The following is a 22,214-nucleotide window of genomic DNA, read 5'->3' as shown; positions in this document are numbered from 1 at the left end:
TGCTGAGGAAAACACAAGTGCATTAGTCTGATTCTCCTCCCCCCCCCCCCCCCCCCTGCAAGGTCTGTAGATTCCGTAATTTACTTTTAGATTGAAAAATTGCAAATCTCACTCCATTACTTACTAAGAGGGTTGGGGGGGAGGGAGGAAAGGGAGAGAGTCGAGAAAGAGGGGGACCCATCTGTCAGTTGTGGAGAAGTGACTAGAATCGATCACTGGCTGCGCATTATTACAAATAGGAGCTGGTCAGAGTCAAGGTGGATTTGCAGCGAAACAGATTTAGGACCAAACCTCAGACCTCCCTGCTCTCTTATGGCCCAGCGAGTCCTTGGGAGGCCACTGGAGGCCCAACTTTCAATAAAACACCAAACGACCAGAGTCCCCTCCACTCTCTCAGGCACAGAAGTAGCCAAAGTGAGATTTACACCCACATCTCAATGCAATACCTCAAAAAGGTCATTAGAGAGAAGATTTTACAGGGACAATCTCAATCTAAATGTCCACAGTATAACAAGGGCTGGATTCTCTTCCTTCACGCCAGCAGGATTCTCCATTCCCGCTGCAGTGAATGGAGATTTGGCTGAGCGCAAATTCTCCGTCCTCGCTAGCAGCGGAAGCGAGTCAGTCTCGCAACGGAAAGTCCCTGCCCATGACTCTCAATTGAAGGAGATTGCTCATTTAGCTGCGAAATCACAGGCATAAGAGGTCTCGCCCACTTTCTGCGCATTTATAGTACATGTAGTAATGTACTACAGCAGCTCAGGGAGAGGGCGCACTTGTATATCAAGCTTAAAACCATATTTCCATAAATTGCTTCCATTTTAAGTCAATAATGATGAACAGCTCCTGGCATTTGGACTGAGGATAGGTCTGCCGAGGCAAAAGGTACTTGCCAAATTTTGAGACGTCAGACGTTTAATGAGGGCAAATTTCCCAAAGAGGAAAAGTAGGAGTGACTTGAGATGCCAAGAGATCTGCACGCATAAGGAGTGCCTCTTTCTACTGAAGTGAATGGATGGGGGAACCATAGGCTTTCTGACCGACTTCCCAAAACACGCTCCCGGCAAAAGCTGCCACTCACCGGGAGTGCTGGTTTGCAGGCATGCTCCTTCTAAGTGCAAAACAGGTCCTCGTTCCCCAGGCTTTAAGGACTGCCCTGGTGGGGCTTATGGAGGTGACATCCCAATGAGGCACACCATGCAAGGCCAGGCGGAGGGTATCAACAAGTCAGCAAAGCACTTAAGTGCCAAAATATGGGGGCTGCACAATGGGATACACCTGCTGAAGACAAAGACGAAAACAGCACTCACCTCATCTACCCAACAGCAGCCATTTTATATTCACTCCACCTCTCCCTCTCAGACGTTCAACTTGTTAATGATGCTCATCACATTCTGGGAGGTATCCTGAAATAAGAAAACAATTTATCGTAATTCCTTTGCAGCATTCAGTCATGACTTTCAATTCAGTCACCAAGGTTGGAGCAAGAGCCAAGTGAGGCCTAAATATCAACGAGCACCCAGACAGAGGCTCGCTTTCACAGCTCGCCTCGGAGTCAGGGGGTTGGGGGTTCAAATCGCACTTCAAAAAGGCTCGAGCACAAAATTTGGACATTTTTGCGCTGAAGGAGTGCTGGGTTTCAGAGGCTAAACCATATTTTCCCTCAAAGATATACCCTCAATAAAAACATTATTAAAACAGATCATCTGGCCAGCTGTTTTTTTGTGGAATCTTGCTGTGCACAAACAGATTGCTGCATATCCTGCAATACAACAGGCTACATTTCACTGGCTGTAAAGGGGGCCTTCCCAGCATTATACAAACGCACATATTTATTTCATGCCAGGTAGTCTCTGCCCTCTAGACGACCACTGACACAACTCACAGCAAAATCATGGGCATCAGCAGGCAGATCACCCCATGGAGAAGACGATCGCTTCAGGAGAGGAGGGAGGGAGGGGGGGGGGGGGGGGGGGGGGGGGGGGGGGGGGGGGGGGGGGGGGGGGGGGGGGGGGAAGAAACAAGAATCGCCAATAGGCTAGATCAAACTCCATCTTTACAGCCCAGGCACTACACTTCAAATTGCTGAAACTAGGCCTCATTCATTCCATGAGCTAGATTATGCTGATTTGAACACATTGTTTCAGATAGGCCTCAGCCACCACGGTCTACTGGCAAAATATTGCAGAGAAAATTTAACGTTAACATACTCACAAGCCATAAGAGGGGGTCATGAGAGTCAAGAGACAGAATATACAAACCAATATTGGAGGAGAGATGATAAAAAGTGAAGGATTCAATGACAGAGTCACAACCCATTGGCCAGCCAAGATACTGAAATACTCACAAAATAATAATACTGCCCAATGATGAGTCGAAGATATGCTGCACTGGCCAGATTGTCACATGGAGTTGAAATCCAAGCAATATTAAACTACCCAGAACAGCCTACCTCGATCTAATCATGCAAGTTAAATGTTTTTGTTCAGATAACATTTTCAGAGATGTTTGCTGGTAGGAATGGTTGAGTGGCAATGTGAGGTGAGGAGATACAACACAGTAGGGGCAAGTTACAATTGTTTCTGAGCAGAGGGAACCAGTTACCCCTGGTAGAAAGCACTATGTGAACACAACATAATAATCTTTATTATGAAAATCACTTATTGTCACGAGTAGGCTTCAATGAAGTTACTGTGAAAAGCCCCTAGTCACCACATTCCGGCGCCTGTTCGGGGAGGCTGGTACGGGAATTGAACCGTGCTGCTGGCCTGCCTTGGTCTGCTTTAAAAGCCAGCTATTTAGCCCAGTGTGCTAAACCAACCCCTATTTTTATTAGTGCCCCTTTATTAGTGTCACAAGTAGTAGTAAGTACTGCAATGAAGTTACTGTGAAAATCCCCAAGTCGCCACGCTACCATGCCTGCTGGGGTACACGGAGAGAGAATTTAGAGAATGTCCAATTCACCTAACAAGCACGTCTTTTGGGACTTGTGAGAGGAAACCAGAGCACCCGGAGGAAACCCCGCAGGCACAGGGAGAACGTGCAGCGACCCAAGCTGGGAATCGAACCCATCCCCGGCAAAGCAACAGCGCTAAGCACTGTGCTACCGTGCCACCCATACGCACTGTGGTCATGGGTCCCCTCCCTGGCAGGACTGTCACATGGGCAGATACTTGGAGGCTGTTGGCACTCCCAGAATAGAATGGGGAACATCACATCAAATCGCTCAATGTGGGCTCCAGGGCCTTCTTGGGATGTTACAAACAAAAAACTAACAAACTCAACAGTCCTTCAGCGTGTTGCTACAGTAATAAAAAAAACCTCAGAAACCAGCACATTTAGCCAGTCTTCTTTAGCACTTGATATCTACACATTCAGCCAAGGTCTCCGAAGAAGAAAATAAGGACTCAATGTGCCCAACCTTAACCTTAAGGTTGCCACATGTCTTGTTGTGGGTACAGAGTGCTCAGTACCAAAAGGGATGGGGTGGGGTTAAGCAATATCATGAGGTAATAATGCTGCCCTCTCATACCCAACATTCCAGACCAAACCCAGCCCTTCATCATCGCTTCTTTGTGCAAAGGATTTGACTGGGTTTAATGCTTAGGGCACTTCCAAGTCAGTTCTTACGGATGTCAGGGTGCAGCACAAAACCAAAACATGAAAAAGACAAATACTCAGGTTCAAGAGGGAGTGGCAAGACCATTAATCGAAGCCTGGGAGAGAAGGGGCACAGTATTCACTCTGACGAGGCCAAACATGCTGACTGCTCACGATCAAGTAATCCAGGCTGCTGGTCACTTGACCTGCATGGATTGCATTTGATCAGATTCAGGGGGCCTATCCTTCAAAACTGAGGGAATGAAAAAGCAGCATCCTGTTAAAATATGACTAATGCAGTATCTCTTCACCAAGATTTATGAAGAGCCACATCAGCCTACAGAAGAATATGGTTTTGAGTTACATTTTGGTGACCAAAAGATTGGAGGAAAGACAGAGAAGGATCAAATAGTGTCTCAATCAGGTTAATCTCTCAATTCTGCCCAGAGGCCAAAGTTCATTTTCTACTTGTCGATGGCCCAGCGAACACCTTCCACGCCCCCAGGTATCAAACTCTCGCTTTCACTGTTCTTACCGACGGAACTTCCCAGACCTGGGCAAAAGCGAAGCTTCCGCACGATGGGAAGCATCACTGATCTTCTACCCAGTTCCAATTCACTTGACGCTCTTCATGATGGCCCATTCTGTGCTTTCTTACATCACTACCTTTAGATTATTGGATAATTCCATTATTCTTTTAGGGTAATCAACTTGCGAAGTTTCCAAAGGGGTCTGTGTAGAGAGAAGTCAACGTGTTAAGATGCTAGCGAATGTCCATGCCCCCTCCCCAATCTCACTAACTTGCAGAGGAGCCAGACATACATGACTATCCGATCAGGGAGGAATAAACTTCCAATAGGTTTAATTGTTTTATCTTTAAAACAAAGATACACCCTCTTACAGCGCGTGGGGGGGGGTGGGTTGAAGAGACTTGCATTTATATAGTGCCATTCAGTCTTCCCAAAGAGGCTTACAGCCAATTAAATGCTTTTGAAGTTTAGTCACTTGCGCCATAGGAAGTGCAGCATCCAAGTCGTGCACAGCATGACCCCATAAACAGCGACAAGGTAGCGACCAGGTAATCTGTTGTGTGATGGTGGTCAAGGATAAATACATTGATCATTCAAACTCACCTTAGGGCAACCTAATTCGAGACAGTTCGCTCAATTTCTATTTGCTTGGGTCGAGTTAGTCACAACTGGCCTCGTATAATTGATGTGTGTGGGAGGGGGGCATGGAAAATAAAGCAGCAGCAACGATTCTATTCTTGACCACTATCCTCAGTGGAATGTCAAAGCAAGGCGCAATCCACATTCCCACAGGAATTATGGGCTCTCGTGCTGCGAGCCACAGGGTTGATGCTGGGTTTCCATTCCTGTTTGGACCATTCTGCTGGTGTTAATTTAGGGGGGGGGGGGGTAAAGAGATAGGTCAGGAAGAGCAGGCGGGGATAACTTCACATTGGCCCAGAGATAGCCAGCTTCCGTGATGCAGTCACGTCAGCCTATACCTCAAAAGAGCTAAAGGACCACAGACAGGAAGGGACGTGGCACGAGTGGTTAGCACCGCTGCCTCACAGCACCAGGGACCCAGGTTCAATTCCAGCCTTCGGGTCACTGTCTGTGAGGAGCTTCCTTACACTTTCTCCCAGTGTCTGCGTGGGTTTTCTCCGGGTGCTCCAGTTTCCTCCCACAGTCCAGAGCAGATAGGTGGATTGGCCATGTTATATTACCCCTTCACGTCCAAAAAAGGATTTGTAGGTTAGGTCAAGTGTTTTTTGGGATAGGTTGGAGGAGTGCTCTTTCAGAGGGTCAGTGCAGACTCGATGGGCCAAATGGCCTCCTTCTACAGGGATTCTATTAAATGAACTGGTAGTTATTTTGGGCTGTCCTGTACACTCAGAGCAATAACGGCTCTTTCAATGGCTCATTAACTTTCACGTACTCTCCTGTCACAAATTCACTCGGTTGTTGCAGCCGTTATAATTGCTGGGCAGGTTTAGCATTCGGTACGTTCATAGATCAGAGGCAACCAGTTGGCTTTTCTCATACCGACAATTATACTGTAACGAGTGGTCACACAAGCTTGCCCGAGATTTCTAAATAAATTGTTCGCCAGTGACACAGCCTGAACCTCAAGCTGTGAGTGGAACGCTGCATGCAACACGAAAGATGAACCGCACCGAAAACCACACAGTCCCATCCAATGCAAGAATTCATTACTCAGGACAGGAATAATTCACCTTCAATCGCGCCAGTCACTCACCTGGCTCTGCACAGTGCAATGCAGTATTACTCCGTGGAAAGGAGAGTCTGGGCTTGCCACCTCGAAGAGGTATCTCCCTCTCGCTCTACCCCCTCCTCCACCCCCCTCCCCAACTGACAGAAGTACAGCAAAACTAGGGAGCGTTTGGAAGTGGGCCCAAGTAAAGCTGGATATTGCAGGCAGACACATCACAAGCAGTTAGCCCAGGAGTACAGGCCCAAGTGGCCTGATCACTGGCTTACTCAGGACCAGCTCTTCAATAATAATAATAATATTTACTATTGTCACAAGTAGGCTTATATTAACACTGCAATGAAAATCACCTAGTCACCACATTCCGCCGCCTGTTCGGGTACAGTGAGGGAGAATTCAGAATGCCCAATTCACCTAACAAGCATGTCTTTTGGGACTTATGGGAGGAAACCCATGCAGACACGGGGAGAACGTACAGACAGTGTCCCAAGCCAGGAATCAAACCTGGGACCCTGGTGCTATGAAGCAACTGTGCTAACCACTGAGCTACCATGCCGCCCAGCTCTACAACAGTGACTAACTACATTTCAAAATTAATTATAGCACTTTTGGAAGTTTCAGAACGGGTGATAGACATAAAGGGAATTTCACCCTTAGTAAAGCAGTTCTGTGGTAAGCAGGACCAAGGGCGTTGAGAGGATCTGAAACTAATAGTGCTAGCTACTCAAAAATTAGTAAAGCACAGCCACACTCTCAATACTCTGAATCTGGGCAACCGAACTGAGATAGGGCTGCACATTCCTGCTGAGTCACACCACAAGACCACGTGCCACAAGGCTCCCCCACTCTGAAGCACGATGGTCTCCCGCCATAGAATTTACAGTGCAGGAGGCCATTCTGCCCATCAAGTCTGCACCGGCTCTTGGCAAGTTAAGCCCAAAATTCCACCCTATCCCCGTAACCCTGCAACCCTATCTAACCCAAGGGCAATTTAGCATGGCCAATCCACCCAACCTGCGCATCTTTGGACTGTGGGAGGAAACTGGAGCACCCGGAGGAAACCCGCAGACACAAGAACGGGCAGACTCCACAGAGACAGTGACCCAAGCCGGGAATCAAACCTGGAACATTGGTGCTGTGAAGCCATAGTGCTAACACTTCTCCAATACTATGGGGCAGGGACTAATCTGTTTACTGCTAAAAATGAACCAGGTTTGTCAGAGTAACAGGGCACTTCGAACTCAAAACGGAGGAAATGAGCCAGAAATTAACACCTTTAAAAGGTGGGATTGAAATCTCTTCAAATACCATACCCTGGCCAGCATCAACAGTGCATACCTTCACATCCCTTCCCACCAACCCCCCCCCCCTCAAACCCCTGCAGCTTGAACCTAACCCACACACTTGTCATCCAGACTTAATTGCTCCAATACCATCCCCTCAAACTCCAGCTCATTCAAAATTTGTCATCCTACCCTCCAATCATCCAAAAGGTCCCATTGAAGCATTGCTCTCACACCAACATATATTCTTAGCCTCATGCACGAACCCTGCAATGGTTTTAATCCAACAACCTCTTCGACCTTCTGCACTTTCTTCCTCCAATTGTGGACTCCTACACACCCCAATGTCCTGCCCCCCCGGAGCACCTTCCCGTCCCAATCAATCATACTCTCCATCACACCTCATGACTTCTCGAGTCACACTGGCTACCCATTTTCCTCCCGTGAACAATGATAGGACATCTCTCTACACTAAAGGCTTTACAGTTCATTTTCTTTTTATTCCTTCGGCAGATCTGGGCGCCGTTGGCTAAGCCAGCACTTATTGCCCATCCGTAATTGCCCTTGCGCTGGTGGTGAACCGCTGCAGTCCACAAAATGAACATGCACTGTAGGTACACCCACAATGCTGTTGGAGTGTTCCTGGATTTTGACCCAGTGACAGCGAACAATTGGTTTGATATTTGCAAATCAGGATGGTGAGCGACTTGAGGAACATGTGGGTGGCGGTGTTTCCCATGTATCTGCTGCCCTCATCCTCTCTAGATGGCAGTGGTCATGTGCCTGGGAGGTGCCGCCACTGCCCTGGTAACATGCCACACTGGGCAGGTGTCGCAGAATGAAGATTCTATCTTCCTCAATTGGGAAACATGAGCCACAAGAGCAGAAAGGGTGGATTGGTCATGCTAAATTGCCCTCTAGTGTCCAAAGATGTGCAGGATCAATGCACAGGGGTTGCAAGGATAGATAAGGGGGTGTACGGGCCTAGGTCCACCAGGTGCTGCAGACTCTGTGGGCCACATGGTTTCCTGCATTGTAGGGATTCTATGGAAACACGCGAGGATTGAGCCCTCTGATCTCAGCACTGAAGGACCGAGTGGGCCTCAGAGGGTGCTGCTGTAAGCGAAAACACCAATCACACTGGGTGCCTCAACTGGAAAGTGTGCACACACCTGGATATTTTTGAGGAAGACCAGGATTTTTTTGGGGGGGGGGGGGGGGGGGGGGGGGGTTGGGGGAGGAGAGAGAGAGTCATTCGATCATGGGACGAATCGGTTCAAATCCACACCAGCCGAGGAACCGCCTGGAAGCCAAATGGTGCATGGATAGAGGTGTAGATAGCAAACCATCGGGGCGGCCAAACTGGGGTTTGTTCACTGCTCATTTAAACAAGTCACCCCAGAGAGAGCCCCCTCCCCTCAAAAGTACCGTGAAAATCGCACAATCGAGAAGAAAAGTCTACATGAAACATGCGGGGAAAGAGCTGTTTCCGAATGAAAAAAAAAGCACGTTTAAAATTGGCCGGATTTGTGTCTCATGCTCACTCGCGGAAAGTCGCAATAACAAAAAAAAATTGATGGAGGGGCGGCTTTACAATTCGTGGAATACAAAACGAGAAGATTTGGCGCTAAACTTCAACGTCCAGTGCAATGCACCCAAAAGGCTGGGGTCTGTGCAGAAAGGCGCGAGTCTGTTCTGATTTGAACCGGACGGTTAAATCCTGCAGGGAGGGGAGGGGAGGGAAGGGAAGGGTGGGAATTACAAGTAAAACGCCCAGATTGTAAGCCCCACCATGCTGGCTGGTTCCCTGTCGCCTTTCGGTTTCATGCTTCCCTGCCTTTTCCAGCCCTCTTCCCCACTTTTTTGGGTGCTGCACTTTCTTCTGCCTTTGTTTAACTCTTCGGAAGGCGAGAGAGAGAAGGGAGGTGCAAGAGACGGGGTGGGGGGGAAAGAGCATGGAAAAGGCCATAAGCCGGAAGAAAGGCCTGCCGCAACTGAACTTAACAAAAGTGGCGCACTTAAGCCAAAAGCTGCCCGAGTCCTCCCATCCCTCCCCACCCACAAGCGTGCGCAATCTTGTTTTGTTGGGAAGGTGGGGGAAATATATATACATTTTAAATGAACGGCTTTGAATACAAAATCATGCAACCCATTCTCTGCAACAGATAAACAAAACTGAAACCCACCCACGACGCAAGAGATCGAAAGCAACACAATCAGACGGCGAGAGAAAGAAAGCAGCGGTACCCCCTTCTTCCCACGTGTTTGCGCCTCTGCCGCGATCAGCCCGAAACTTACAACCCGCGGAAGTTACAATGTCCGGACGTTCCAAAATGGAACGCGGGACGGCAACAATGTATCGAGTGCTGAAACCTCGGCTGCCGCAACGTTCCATCCCTGCCGGGCGCCTCCATTCATAAACCCCCCCTCCCCCCACAGAGGGAGAGATGGGGTATTCAGACTTTCCTCACCGCCTTTTTGTTTTTAACAACCCACTCCGACCGTTTCCCCCTCGTGTTCCTCAACATCCGATTCAAGGCTTCCTTCCGAGTCTTTTTTTTTTAAATTCGTCTCATCGTCAAATTTTCTCTGATGCAGAACGTAACCCAGAGAGAGAGTGAGAATGGGGGGAAAATGCTCAAGCCACATGGAAATTAAGACACAAGAGATTGTGGCTGCAAAATAGTAAAAAAAAGAGGGGAGGGAGGGAAGCAGTGATGTCACGGGGCTTACCAATCAGTATGCAAACAGAGAGAGAGGGAAAAAAAGTATCCGGTCGGTTCCCATTTAATTTCATGGTTTCTTGATAAAAGCCTTCCCGACCACGGGAAAAAGATCGGGAGCTGCATGTTCCTCTTTTTAAAAAAAGATACCCCCATAAGAGCTGCAAGCCCAAAAGCTCTTTTCAAAAAGACACTTGAGATTAGCTCCCTCCCCCTCCTCGCAATACTCCACAAATAAAAACACAAAAGTTACTCTGTCCGCTCGACGGAGAATCGGATGGATGGCTTGGATAGGGAACAAACAACTTTTTCTGCATTCGTTCGTTTCCAACAGGGAAAAGAAAAGTTAATAAAATATTGCCAGTATTTATTTGCATCCGCCTTTTAAGAGCGATTTACTCTCCAGCCCGTTCGGAACCACTCACGGCAAACTACGAAAACGTCAACACTCTCTCTGCCTCCTTTGCGAATTTAAACTAAAATCCCCCCTAAAGAGACAGCCACGGGCTTGAGGAGCCCCGCTGACATCTTAAAAGCACTTAATTCCTCCCCGCCCTCGTTAAATGCTGCGTTTTGATTCGGGCTTTTTTTTAAATAATTGCTTCCACCGACACGACAGAGACTCGCCCTGTTTGTACTGGAGCTCCTGCTGAAACAGGGAGAGGGGGAAAAAAAACACACCCAGCATTGAACTGTAACAAGGATGTGGTGGGGGGAATATTCCTTCTGAAAAGAAAATGTTTACAGCTCCTCTAAGCCAACGTGTTTTGCAAGATGGAGAGGCCCCACCAAGAAATGCATTTGTTTTTAAGGGAGGGGAGGGGAGGGGAGATAAAGGTCCAAACACTAATGAGAAATTAAATACATGGGATTTGGGAAACACATTAATAACATGTAATTTACACATACAGAAGCACTATCAACTGAAATGCCCGCTTCCTTATCTCGTCAGTAAACACAACATTGGAACAAAAGACCACTTTTTCCAACGTGAGAGTCACTGCAAGAGGAAAATAAGATTGCAACAAATTTGGAACCCTGAAAAAGTTTTCGGCGTGTTGAGATAAAGACAGCTACGAAAGCGTACCTACTTTCCGCAGCGAGATGAGAAACAGGGTGGGAATCGTTTTCAGGCCTCTTTATTTACTCCGAAGGATACCACGGGTTAAAACTTGATTCGTTTTGCCTCGAGTTCGGAAGAAAACCCGTTTCCCGCCGTGTGGGGAATGCAGAACAAAAGGGGGGTAGAATCTAAAGACAGCAGTGAAATTAGAAAAGGCACCTCTTTCTCAGAAAGGGTGGTGGGAATCTGGAACTGTCTCCCAAAAGGCTGGAAGGATTGGAGCTTCAAAGACTGGGATGGGTAGTCTTCTGGGCCAAAAGGTACCAGGTACAGATCAACAGTGGTCCAACTGAGGGGCAGAACAGGTACGAGGGGCCGAATGGCCGACTTCCTTTGCTGTGTTCCGAAGCGTGCAAGTTGCACCAGCTGAAGGAGGCCATTTGAACTCTTACTGTCCATTTCTAGGAGAGCTCCCTGCTCTTAACTTCAGGGATGAGTCTAGGGCCCACAAATACATTCCTTGTGAACAAGAGTGCTGGCAGGGCTGCTGTTACCACCTTCATTATAAACGGGCACATCTAGGACTAATGCAACTAGCTCTCCAACACAAACCGAGCACAGCTGCCCATTGGGAGCAAAGGGATGGTAGCATCTGAGAAATCAAGAATTTATGTGTCCAGTCTGCCAACCTCAACCGGGCACCTCTGGGCAACATGGTGGCGCAGTGGTTAGCACTGTTGCCTAACGGCACCAGGGACCCGGGTTTGATCCCACCCCTGGGTCAATGTCCATATGGAGTTTGCACATTCTCCACCCCCCCCACCCACCCAGCTGTGTCTGTGTGTCTCACCCCATAACTAAAGATGTGCAGGGGAGGTGGATTGTCCACGCTTTCCTCCCTCGGAAGCCACATGAAGTGAAAGTTTCTGCCATTCCGACGTAACCAGCACAAGTTTCCCAAACCAGGTCAGTTATTTTTTTTAAATGTTCTTTCATGGGATGTGTGGGTGTCGCTGGCTGGGCCAGCATTTTTGCACATTCCTAATTGCCCTTGGGGGGGGCATTAATAGTCAACCACATTGTGGTGGAACATGTGCAAGCCAGACAAGGTAAGGACAGCAGATTTCCTTCCCTTATAGGCGTCAGTAAACCAGATGAGTTTCTAAGAAAATCAACAATGGTTTCCGAGTCATCATTTAGACTTTAAATTCCAGATTTTTATCAGCTGAGCGGCAGAGTAGCTCAGTGGTTAGCAGTGTTGCTTCACAGCTCCAGGGTCCCAGGTTCGATTACCGGCTTGGATCACTGTGTGGCGTCTGTATGCTGTGTGCAGTGTAGGTGATTTGGCCACATTAAATTGCCCCTTAAGTGGCAGCACGGTGGCACAGTGGTTTGAACTGGGACTGGAGCGCTGTGGGTCCGGGTTCGAATCCCGGCACTGGATCACTGTGGAGTTTGCACATTCTCCCCATGTCTGCGTGGATTTCACCCCAGAATCCAAAGAGGTGCAAGTTAGGTGGATTGGCCATGCTAAATTGCCCCTAAATTGGGACAAAAAGACAATTGGGTACTCTAAATTTAAAAAATAAATAAATTGCCCGTTAATTGGAAAAAAATAATTAGGTACTTTAAATTTATTTTAAAAAGAAACATGCCCCTCTTTGGGAATCCCATCTCATGGAGACAATAGGTGTGGTGTAGTGGTGCTGTCACTGGACTAGTAATCGAGAGAACATAAGAACTAGGAGCAGGAGTAGGCCATATGGCCCCTCGAGCCTGCTCCGCCATTCAATGAGATCATGGCTGATCTTTTGTGGACTCAACTCCACTTTCCGGCCTGAACACCATAACCCTTAATCCCTTTATTCTTCAAAAAACTATCTATCTTTATCTTAAAACATTTCATGAAGGAGCCTCAACTGCTTCACTGGGCAAAGAATTGCATAGATTCACAACCCTTTGGGTGAAGAGGTTCCTCCTAAACTCAGTCCTACTTCCCCTTATTTTGAGGCTATGCCCCTAGTTCTGCTTTCACCCGCTAGTGGAAACAACTTGCCCGCATCTATCCTATCTATTCCCATCATGATTTTATTTGTTTCTATAAGATCTCCCCTCATCCTTCTAAATTCCAACGAGTACAGTCTCAGTCTACTCAACCTCTCCTCGTAATCCAACCCCTTCAGCTCTGGGATTAACCTAGTGATTCTCCTCTGCACACCCTCCAGCGCCAGTATGTCCTTTCTCAAGTAAGGAGACCAAAACTGAACACAATACTCCAGGTGTGGCCTCACTAACACCTGATACAATTGCAGCATAACCTCCCTAGTCTTAAACTCCATCCCTCTCGCAATGACGGACAAAATTCCATTTGCTTTCTTAATCACCTGTTGCACGTGTAAACCAACTTTTTGCGACTCATGCACAAGCACACCCAAGTCTCTCTGCACAACAGCATGTTTTAATATTTTATCATTTAAATAATAATCCCTTTTGCTGTTATTCCTCCCAAAATGGATAACCTCACATTTGTCAACATTGTATTCCATCTGCCAGACCCTAGCCCATTTACTTAACCTATCCAAATCCCTCTGCAGACTTCCGGTATCCTCTGTACTTTTTGCTTTACCACTCATCTTAGTGTCGTCTGCAAACTTGGACAAACTGCCCTTGGTCCCCAACTCCAAATCATCTATGTAAATTGTGAACAATTGTGGGCCCAACACTGATCCCTGAGGGACACAACGAGCTACTGATTGCCAACCAGAGAAACACCCATTAATCCCCACTCTTTGCTTTCTATTAATTATCCAATCCTCTATCCATGCTACTATTTTACCCTTAATGCCATGCAGCTTTATCTTATGCAGCAATCTTTTGTGTGGCACCTTGTCAAAGGCTTTCTGGAAATCCAGATATCCATTGGCTCCCCGTTATCTACCGCTCTGGTCATGTCCTCAAAAAATTCCACTAAATTAGTTAGGCACGACCTGCCCTTTATGAACCCATGCTGCATCTGCCCAATGGGATAATTTCCATCCAGGTGCCTCGCTATTTCTTCTTTGATGATAGATTCCAGCATCTTCCCTACTACCGAAGTTAAGCTCACTGGCCCATAATTACCCACTTTCTGCCTACCTCATTTTTTAAACAGTGGTGTCACGTTTGCTCATTTCCAATCCGCCGGGACCACCCCAGAGTCTAGTGAATTTTGGTAAATTATCACTAGTGCATTTGCAATTTCCCTAGCCATCTCTGGGATGCATTCCATCAGGGCCAGGAGACGTGTTGACCTTTAGCCCCATTAACTTGCCCATCACTACCTCCTTAGTGATAACAATCATTTCAAGGTCCTCACCTGTCATAGCCTCATTTCTATCAGTCTCTGGCATGTTATTTGTGTCTTCCACTGTGAAGACCGACCCATAAAACCTGTTCAGTTCCTCATCTCCCATTATTAAATCTCCCTTCTCCTCCTCTAAAGGACCAATATTTACCTTAGCCACTCTTTTTTGTTTTATATTTTTGTAGAAACTTTTACTATCTGTTTTTATATTCTGAGCAAGTTTACTCTCATAATCTATCTTACTCTTCTTTATAGCTTTTTTAGTAGCTTTCTGTTGCCCCCTAAAGATTTCCCAGTCCTCTAGTCTCCCACTAATCTTTGCCACTTTGTATGCTTTTTCCTTTAATTTGATACTCTCCCTTATTTCCTTAGATATCCACGGTCGATTTCCCCTCTTTCTACCGTCCTTCCTTTTTGATGGTATAAACCTTTGCTGAGCACTGTGAAAAATCGCTTGGAAGGTTCTCCACTGTTCCTCAACTGTTTCACCATAAAGTCTTTGCTCCCAGTCTCTCATCCCATTGTAATCTCCTTTGTTTAAGCACAAAACACTAGTGTTTGATTTTACCTTCTCACCCTCCATTTGTATTTTAAATTCCACCATATTGTGATCGCTCCTTCCGAGAGTGATCACAATGCTCTGGGGACCACGGCAGATGGTGGAATTTGAATCTTTTTTTATAATAATCTTTATTGTCACAAGTAGGTTTACATTAATACTGCAATGAAATTACTGTGGAAACTTACTGTGAAAAGCACACAGTCGCCACATTCCGGCAACTGTTCGGGAACATGGACGGAGAATTCAGAATGTCCAAATTACCTAACAGCATGTCTTTCGGGACTTGTGGGAGGAAACCGAAGCACCCGGAGGAAACCCACACAGACACGGGGAGAATGTGCAAACTCCACACGGTCAGTGACCCGGGGATGGGATTGAACCTGGGTCCTCGGCACCATGAGGCAGCAGTGCTTACCACTGCGCCACCATGCCACCCTAGGGGGCAGCTTTTCATAAATCTGTCAAACACCTGCCCAGTATAAACTGGATGGACACTGTCCAAACCTATTTACAATTACAACCAGCAAACACAGGAGACTTTCAGCTCATCAATCAGGGATGGGGCTCGGGCTGCCATCCATCCTATGCACCACAGCTGAAGGCAGATAATTCCGTCTCTATTAGCTGGGGAAGTAAACCACTCCACTGCAATAAGCATCACTGCATGGGAAGAAGAGTTACGTCCACCAGACATGAGTATTCTGCTTGATGTCAGATTCCGAGCTGTAGGTCTGAGATGGAGATTGAACCCTGCACCTTCTAGATTCGGAGGGGCGAGTGGGAGAAAACTGCCCCACCGCTACCTCAAAGGCTTGTTCCAGGATAGTCTTTAAATCGTTACAGGCGGCATGGTGGCACAGTGGTTAGCACTGCTGCCTCACAGCGCCAAGAACTCGGGTTCAATTCCAGCCTTGGGTGACCATCTGTGTGAAGTTGGAACATTCCCCTCATGTCTGTGTGGGTTTCCTCCGGGTGCTCCGGTTTCCTCTCAGTCCAAAAATGTGCAAGTTAGGTGTATTGACTATGCTAAATTGCTCCTGGTTTCCAAAAAAGGCTAGGTGGGGTTACAGAGGTCCGGTGGGTGCTTTTTCAGAGGATCTGTGCAGACCTGATGGGCTGAATGGCCTCCTTCTGCACTGTAATGATTCTGTGGTTCCCCATTTCCCTCTAGTTTCATATCATCCAAAATTTCCAACTCTAACCATCCACCTGGTATGAAGGACAATGGTCTCTCAATGAACTGCTGAATTCCTACCGTGCAGAAGGAGGCCATTCAGCCCATCGAGTCTGCACCGACCCTCTGAAAAATAGTTTCATCACAGTTGAAATACCATCCAGCTAGCAGTGTGCTTCACTGAAATCCCAGTGATAAAAATGTGGCCACCAAAATGGACACGAGAACGCTATCTTCATGAGAGCAAAGATATAGGAAATCAAAGAACGCGTTAAAAATAGATCGAAATGAACAATAGTGAGAGTGCGTAAGTAATTGAAAGGAGCTGGACACCAAATTACACATGTATTGATACCAAAGTATTGTTGAGCGTCTTTTAACATGCCAAGTCCAGCTCCCTCTTGACTATATCCAACGAACTGGCCCCAACAGCTTTCTGTGGTAGAGAATTCCACAAGTTCACAACTCTCCAAGAGAAATTCTTCCTCATTTCAGTTATGAATGGCTTACCCCTAATTCTAAGGCTGTGACCCCCCTAGTTCTGGACGTCCCCAACATCGGGAACATTCTTCCTTCATCTAGCCTATCCAGTCCCACCAGGAATCTATATGTGTCTATGAGATCCTCTCTTATTCTTCTAATTAGCACTGTTGCTTCACAGCGACAGGGACCCGGGTTCGATTCCCGGCTTGGGTCACTGTCTGTGCGGAGTCTGCACATTCTCCCAGCGTCTGCGTAAGCTTTCTCCGGGTGCTCTAGTTTCCTCCCACAAGTCCCGAAAGGCCTGCTTGTTAGGTAAATTGGACATTCTGAATTCTCCCTCAATGTACCCGAACAGGCGCCGGAGTGTGGTGGCTAGGGGAATTTTCACAGTAACTTCATTGTATGTGTTAATGTAAGCCTACTTGTGACACTAATAAAGATGATTATAAAAATTCCAGCGATTACAAGTCCAGTCGATCTAGTCTTCATATGTCAGTCCTGCCATCCCAGGAATTAGTCTGGTGAACCTTCGTTCTACACCCTCAATAGCAAGAATGTCCTTCCTCAAACTATGAGAACAAAACTGCACACAATACTCAAGGTGTGGCCTTACCAAGACCCTGTATAACTGCAGCAAGACATTCCTAATCCTGTACTCAAATCCTCTCGCTATGAAGGCCAGTATGCCATTAGCTTTCCTCATCGCCTGCTGTACATGCATGCCAACCTTCAGCGACTGTTCCACCATGACACCCAGGTCTCGTTGCACTTCAGCAGAAACTTTCATTGTAATGATATTGGCTCTTGTTTATTGCCCTCGCTGAATAAAATTAGCCCGATTTTCAATTTACTTTACCTTTGAATCAGTGTAAATGAAAAGAATCACCATTTTATAAAACACTTGCAACTTGCATAGGAACAGGAGCAGGCCATTCAGCCCCTCCAGCCTGTTCCAACATTCAATTAGGTCATGGCTGATCTGTATCAGAATTCCATTTAGCCACCTTGGTTTCATAACCTTTACTACCCCGCCCTAACTATGTCTATCAATTTCAGTTGACCTCCTCCGTCTGCCATCTCACCAACCTTTATTGGGGGGGGGAGGGGGAAAAGAGTTTCTATACTCTATGTGTGAAGAGGTGCTTCTTGACATCAACCCTGAATGACCCACTTTTAATTTTAAGGTTCCGCCAACTTGTTCTGGATTCTCCCAGCCGTGAAAATAGGGGGCGGGATTCTCTGTTGTCCGACACTGATATCGTAATCGGCGATCGGGCGGAGAATCCTTGTTTACGACCGAAACGGGGACGGCGCCCGTTTTCCGATGCTACGCCCACTCCAAAATAGTTACCTGAAGGCCCTCCCCCGATGCTCTGCCCCCGATGGGCCGAGTTCCCGATGGCGCGGGGGAACGTGTGCTCCAGTTTTCGTGAACCCGACATGGTGGCCACAGTCGGGGGGGGGGGGGGAGAAGGAGCCGTGCTGTTGGCCATGGGGGCTTCGGTGGGGGTTGGGGGAGCTGGTGGGGGGTGGCGAGGGTATGTCCGGGGGGCACTATCTGGCAGGTCGGGTCCGCGCACGGCCGGCATGTTGGACGGTGCGACCGCTGCAGGTCATCGCCGTGCGCATACGCGGCATGGGCCCGGCAATTCTCCAGGCGTTTATATCGGGACGGTCGTGCGTTTAACGTGGCGTGGGTGCTAGACCTTCACCGGTCGGAGCATCGGTGCGGGGACAGCGCCAACCTCTTTATCGTAAAAGCAGACACTTCCTCCGGACATAGCCTCAAAATGGGAGTATCCAGCCCAGGATCTTTCAATCGATAAGATAGCAAATCCTTTAATCATTTTGGACCAACAACGACTGGCATAGAATCACATCTATTATCAATGATTTTACAATCATTGTAAAGATAAACTACAGCACCGACTTTGATATACTCGCTTGGTTATCCATCCATCGGGGAGGACTTCACATCATGATGACTCATTGAAGTTAGAGAATGGAAATGAGGCCGGATATTTCAGTGACAAAATGCATCATCCAATTCTACAGAGAGGAGCTCATCTACTCACTTTGTCAGGAATTACCGGTCGGATATACACCAATATCCCCCAAAATAGGCTTCAAATTGAACCAAAAGCTGCAGCCTGGTGATGGGAAATATCCTATTAGGTCCCCAGCTGGGAAGAAATCTGCCTTAAAGTGATAAATTAAAGTTGCAATTGGCGTGTGTGTATGCGTATGTGTGCGTAATGTATGCGTGTGCGTGTCTGCATATGCATGTGTGCGTATGCATATGCACGTGTGTATATCTGGGTACTTATGCATGTATGTGTGTGCATATGCACGTGTGTGCCTATGCATGTATGTGTGTGTATGCACGTATGTGTGCGCATATGCACATATGTGTGCATTTTGCATGGTCCCAGTAAGCAGCACATACAGAGTGTAAATTAACACAATATTCAGCCACCACAGCTGAGTCAATCCGATGTTGCTGGAGGTGGTAAATCTCAGTCAGGTGGACAGAAAGGTAACGACTGGTTGGGACGGTTTTTGTTACTGAGCATTATGCAGCAGCACTTGCAGGAGAAAGACATACGTGTGGAGTTTTGGAGCGAACAGAATCAAATTTAGCTGTGCAGAATCACTCCCTCATGGTCAGAGTTTGCCAATATTCACTTTAATGGTCACGGGCAGGATGGTGCTGCAGCATCAGAATCATGGGGGGCCGGGAAATAAATTAACATTACAAAACTCCGCTCACTGAAAATTATACATTCCTTGGGGATCTTTCTCGTCTGCTACGTTTGCATCAGAATTTCCATTTCAAATACCCCATGTCTCAGCATCAGGAACTTTCTGATGCAGAACTAACCTCCCTGACTCTACCCCCAACTCGTCAACTCTGACTAAGCCAATGCAAAATTTTCCTATTTCCAATACCAGCCATCCTGTGATCCAGGTGGGATTGTCAAGCGGTGTTGAGTTGGGGAGCAATTTTGTTGTTCCGTGCTCCCACAGCACTGAATTGACACTGAACTGGCACTGGACCCATATCCAGAAAGGAGAAAGACCAATGTTCAACTCTCATGCTCTTCGGTTGCCTTCCAAATATATAATTGGGGAATTTTACTGAAGAACCTTTAGGATCGAGTGAAATGGTCTGTTGTCCATTTTAGAGATCCAAATGCTCAATAGGTAGCACCTCAAACGCCAGAGCTTCTGGCTCTGAGGCAAAGTCCCACCCCAAGATTTGTTGGCTGTGGAATGTGTGTGCATGACATGGCCAAGTAGCTTGATGATCAATCCAATAGGCCCATGGCAGGTGTAAGAGTGGGAGCAATTCCGCATCAGTCATGTTTGAAGCTTAATGGTGTCTGTCAAGCTGCAACTCCTGGTCTCCGTCTCTTGATGTAAAGCTGTAGCCACTGGTCTCCCTCGCTTGTGATACCTATGGTCCCTTAATCGCTGGTTATGGCTAATAAGGGAGGAGGTATCCATTTTCTGGGTTAAATGGGAGCACCCCTGCCTCTGAGCCTGAAGCTCTGCACTAAGGAACATGCATTCAAAATGCGGCCAAAAGGTTGAGTGTGTCAACCTGCAAAATCCTTCCAACGTGACAATGGCTGGTGGTAAGAGTGGGAGAGAATCCTGGTCAGCAACACTTGATGTGGAGTGGTGCATCGTAAGCCATAAGACCCCAGAGACAGACCAGCGGCCTGCTCCAGGAATTACTGGCTATGGAAAAAGACAAAAGTCTGCCTTAGTGTATCACTAGATGCGGGAACAGAATTACAATTGGAACTCATTTTCTACTTCTCTTCAAGTGGCCACCTAATGGTAAAATCTCAATATTGCTGCACTGGAATGTCAAATGAGTCTCACCAAAATGCTGGAGAACCACCCAGTGTTTTTGGCAAGACAGCGTCCCAAATTAGCATTTCCAGGACAAGTTTTACCTCAAAATGCCATCTTTGCAGAGCACAGCATGGTGGCCTAGTGGTTAGCACAACCGCCTCACGGCGCTGAGGTCCCAGGTTCGATCCCGGCTCTGGGTCACTGTCCGTGTGGAGTTTGCACATTCTCCCCGTGTCTGCGTGGGTTTCGCCCCCACAACCCAAAAATGTGCAGAGTAGGTGGATTGGCCACGCTAAATTGCCCCTTAATTGGAAAAAATAATTGGCTAATCTAAATTTATTTAAAAAAAAAATCTTTGCAGAGCACAGAGGCAGAAGCTCCCTCTCCATGACAAAACTGGTTGGCCAATTATGAACTCTGAACATTCAGGAACTGCAATGCTCTTCCCACTGTAGTCAAGGAAAAACATTTGTTCTCAACTATTTTGCCATTTAATTTTTTAAATCATTATCATTGCATTTCACCTGAACTTCAAAGTAAAACCCATCACTTGCATCGGTGTTGTTCCTATTTAATATTCATCCAGTGAAATTAACGATAATGGAATTTGGGAAGACAAATAGGCCATCCAGCCCACTGAGCTGGTGGTAGCTCATTAAATTCAAATGCTAATCCATTTCCCCACCATGCCCTCGTATCTTTTCTTTTCAAATACTGACCTAATTCTCATTTAAGATAAAAGCAAATTGGTGACTGCCCATTGATAACAGACAGTGGAAAAGGAGAAGGATGGACATCCAATTCCCTGGCTGCAGATGGTTGGAAAATGGCAGCAAACACACGTCCGTTTGTTTTAATGCTGCTGCTGGGAGCACATGACTTACAAAATAACCTGTAGTCTCTATGTCAGTCGTTAAAAAAAAAACAAAGCAAGCTTGAGTTTACAGAACAACCCCCACCCCTCCCCCCCACCTCCCCTCCGTCACTCCCACGTCACATTTTCAGCTCACCCCATTTATTGTCAATGAAGAACTTTTGATATTGTAATAACCCTCACCAGGCCCACGGGGATACCCTAGTCCCCCTGGGATTCATGGAATACGAGCTTCCCTGGTCGCAGGCGGAGACCCGTCCAGCTGGGGCTCATGGTTAACCTGTATAAAAGCCAGCCCGGACAGGGACCGCCAGCACATTGGCAGTCCCGACTGGGACTTATACTGTGCGTATACGCCACTGTAGCGGGCCGCTTCTTTTGACTGTGAATAAGTTTACTCGACTATTTGGCCTCCAGGTGTCTTTGTAGATATGTAATCTGGAGTATTGTGTGCCGTTTTGGCCTCCTAATCTGAGGAAGGATGTTCTTGTTCTAGAGGGAGTGCAGCAAATGTTTACCAGACTGATTCCTGGGACGGCGGGACTGACGTAAGAGAAGAGATCGAATTCACTGGAGTTCAGAAGAATGAGGGGGGGTCTCATAGAAACATATAAAATTCTAACAGGACTAGACAGGGGAGATGCAGGAAGGATGTTTCTGAAGGTGGGTGTGTCCAGAACCAGGGGTCACAGTCTGAGGATACAAGGTAAACCATTTAGGACAGAGATTAAGAGAAATTTCTTCACCCAGAGAGTGATCGGCCTGTGGAATTCGTTACCACAGAAAGTAGAGGCCAAAACAAGGTGGGCGCGATTCTCCGCAAATCCGGCGTGCCGTGAAGGCTGGCGTGAAACTGGCCGTGTTTCACACCAGCTTCGGAGCTCCGACCCGGGATCCGGTTCTCCCCCCCCGGGCGGGGCTAGTACCGGGGCCGGTGGAAGCACGACGACGCGGAGTTAGCGAACGTCGCTAACTCCGCCCACCAAGAGTCACGGTGGCTGACGCAT

General features: G+C 47.3%; 1 long non-coding RNA gene across 3 annotated transcripts in view; it reads right to left on the bottom strand.

The window, feature by feature from the left end:
* Positions 1–22,214, bottom strand: part of LOC119976040 — a 61,154-nt gene that overhangs the window by 15,721 nt on the left and 23,219 nt on the right. Inside the window, exons 1-3 of one of the 3 annotated variants that reach the window (XR_005462861.1) lie at positions 9,593–9,799; positions 4,136–4,332; positions 1,311–1,406 (exon numbers count right to left, since the gene is read on the bottom strand). This is a non-coding gene — a long non-coding RNA (uncharacterized LOC119976040). Of the gene's footprint in view, positions 1–1,310; positions 1,407–4,135; positions 4,333–9,592; positions 9,800–22,214 lie in introns of those variants that run through there. The other 2 variants (XR_005462860.1, XR_005462862.1) reach the window with 2 other exon arrangements.

This window comes from Scyliorhinus canicula, chromosome 13 (genome assembly GCF_902713615.1).
Source record: "Scyliorhinus canicula chromosome 13, sScyCan1.1, whole genome shotgun sequence".
Classification (NCBI taxonomy): Eukaryota; Metazoa; Chordata; class Chondrichthyes; order Carcharhiniformes; family Scyliorhinidae; genus Scyliorhinus; species Scyliorhinus canicula.
This window is presented reverse-complemented; position numbering and strand designations above follow the sequence as displayed.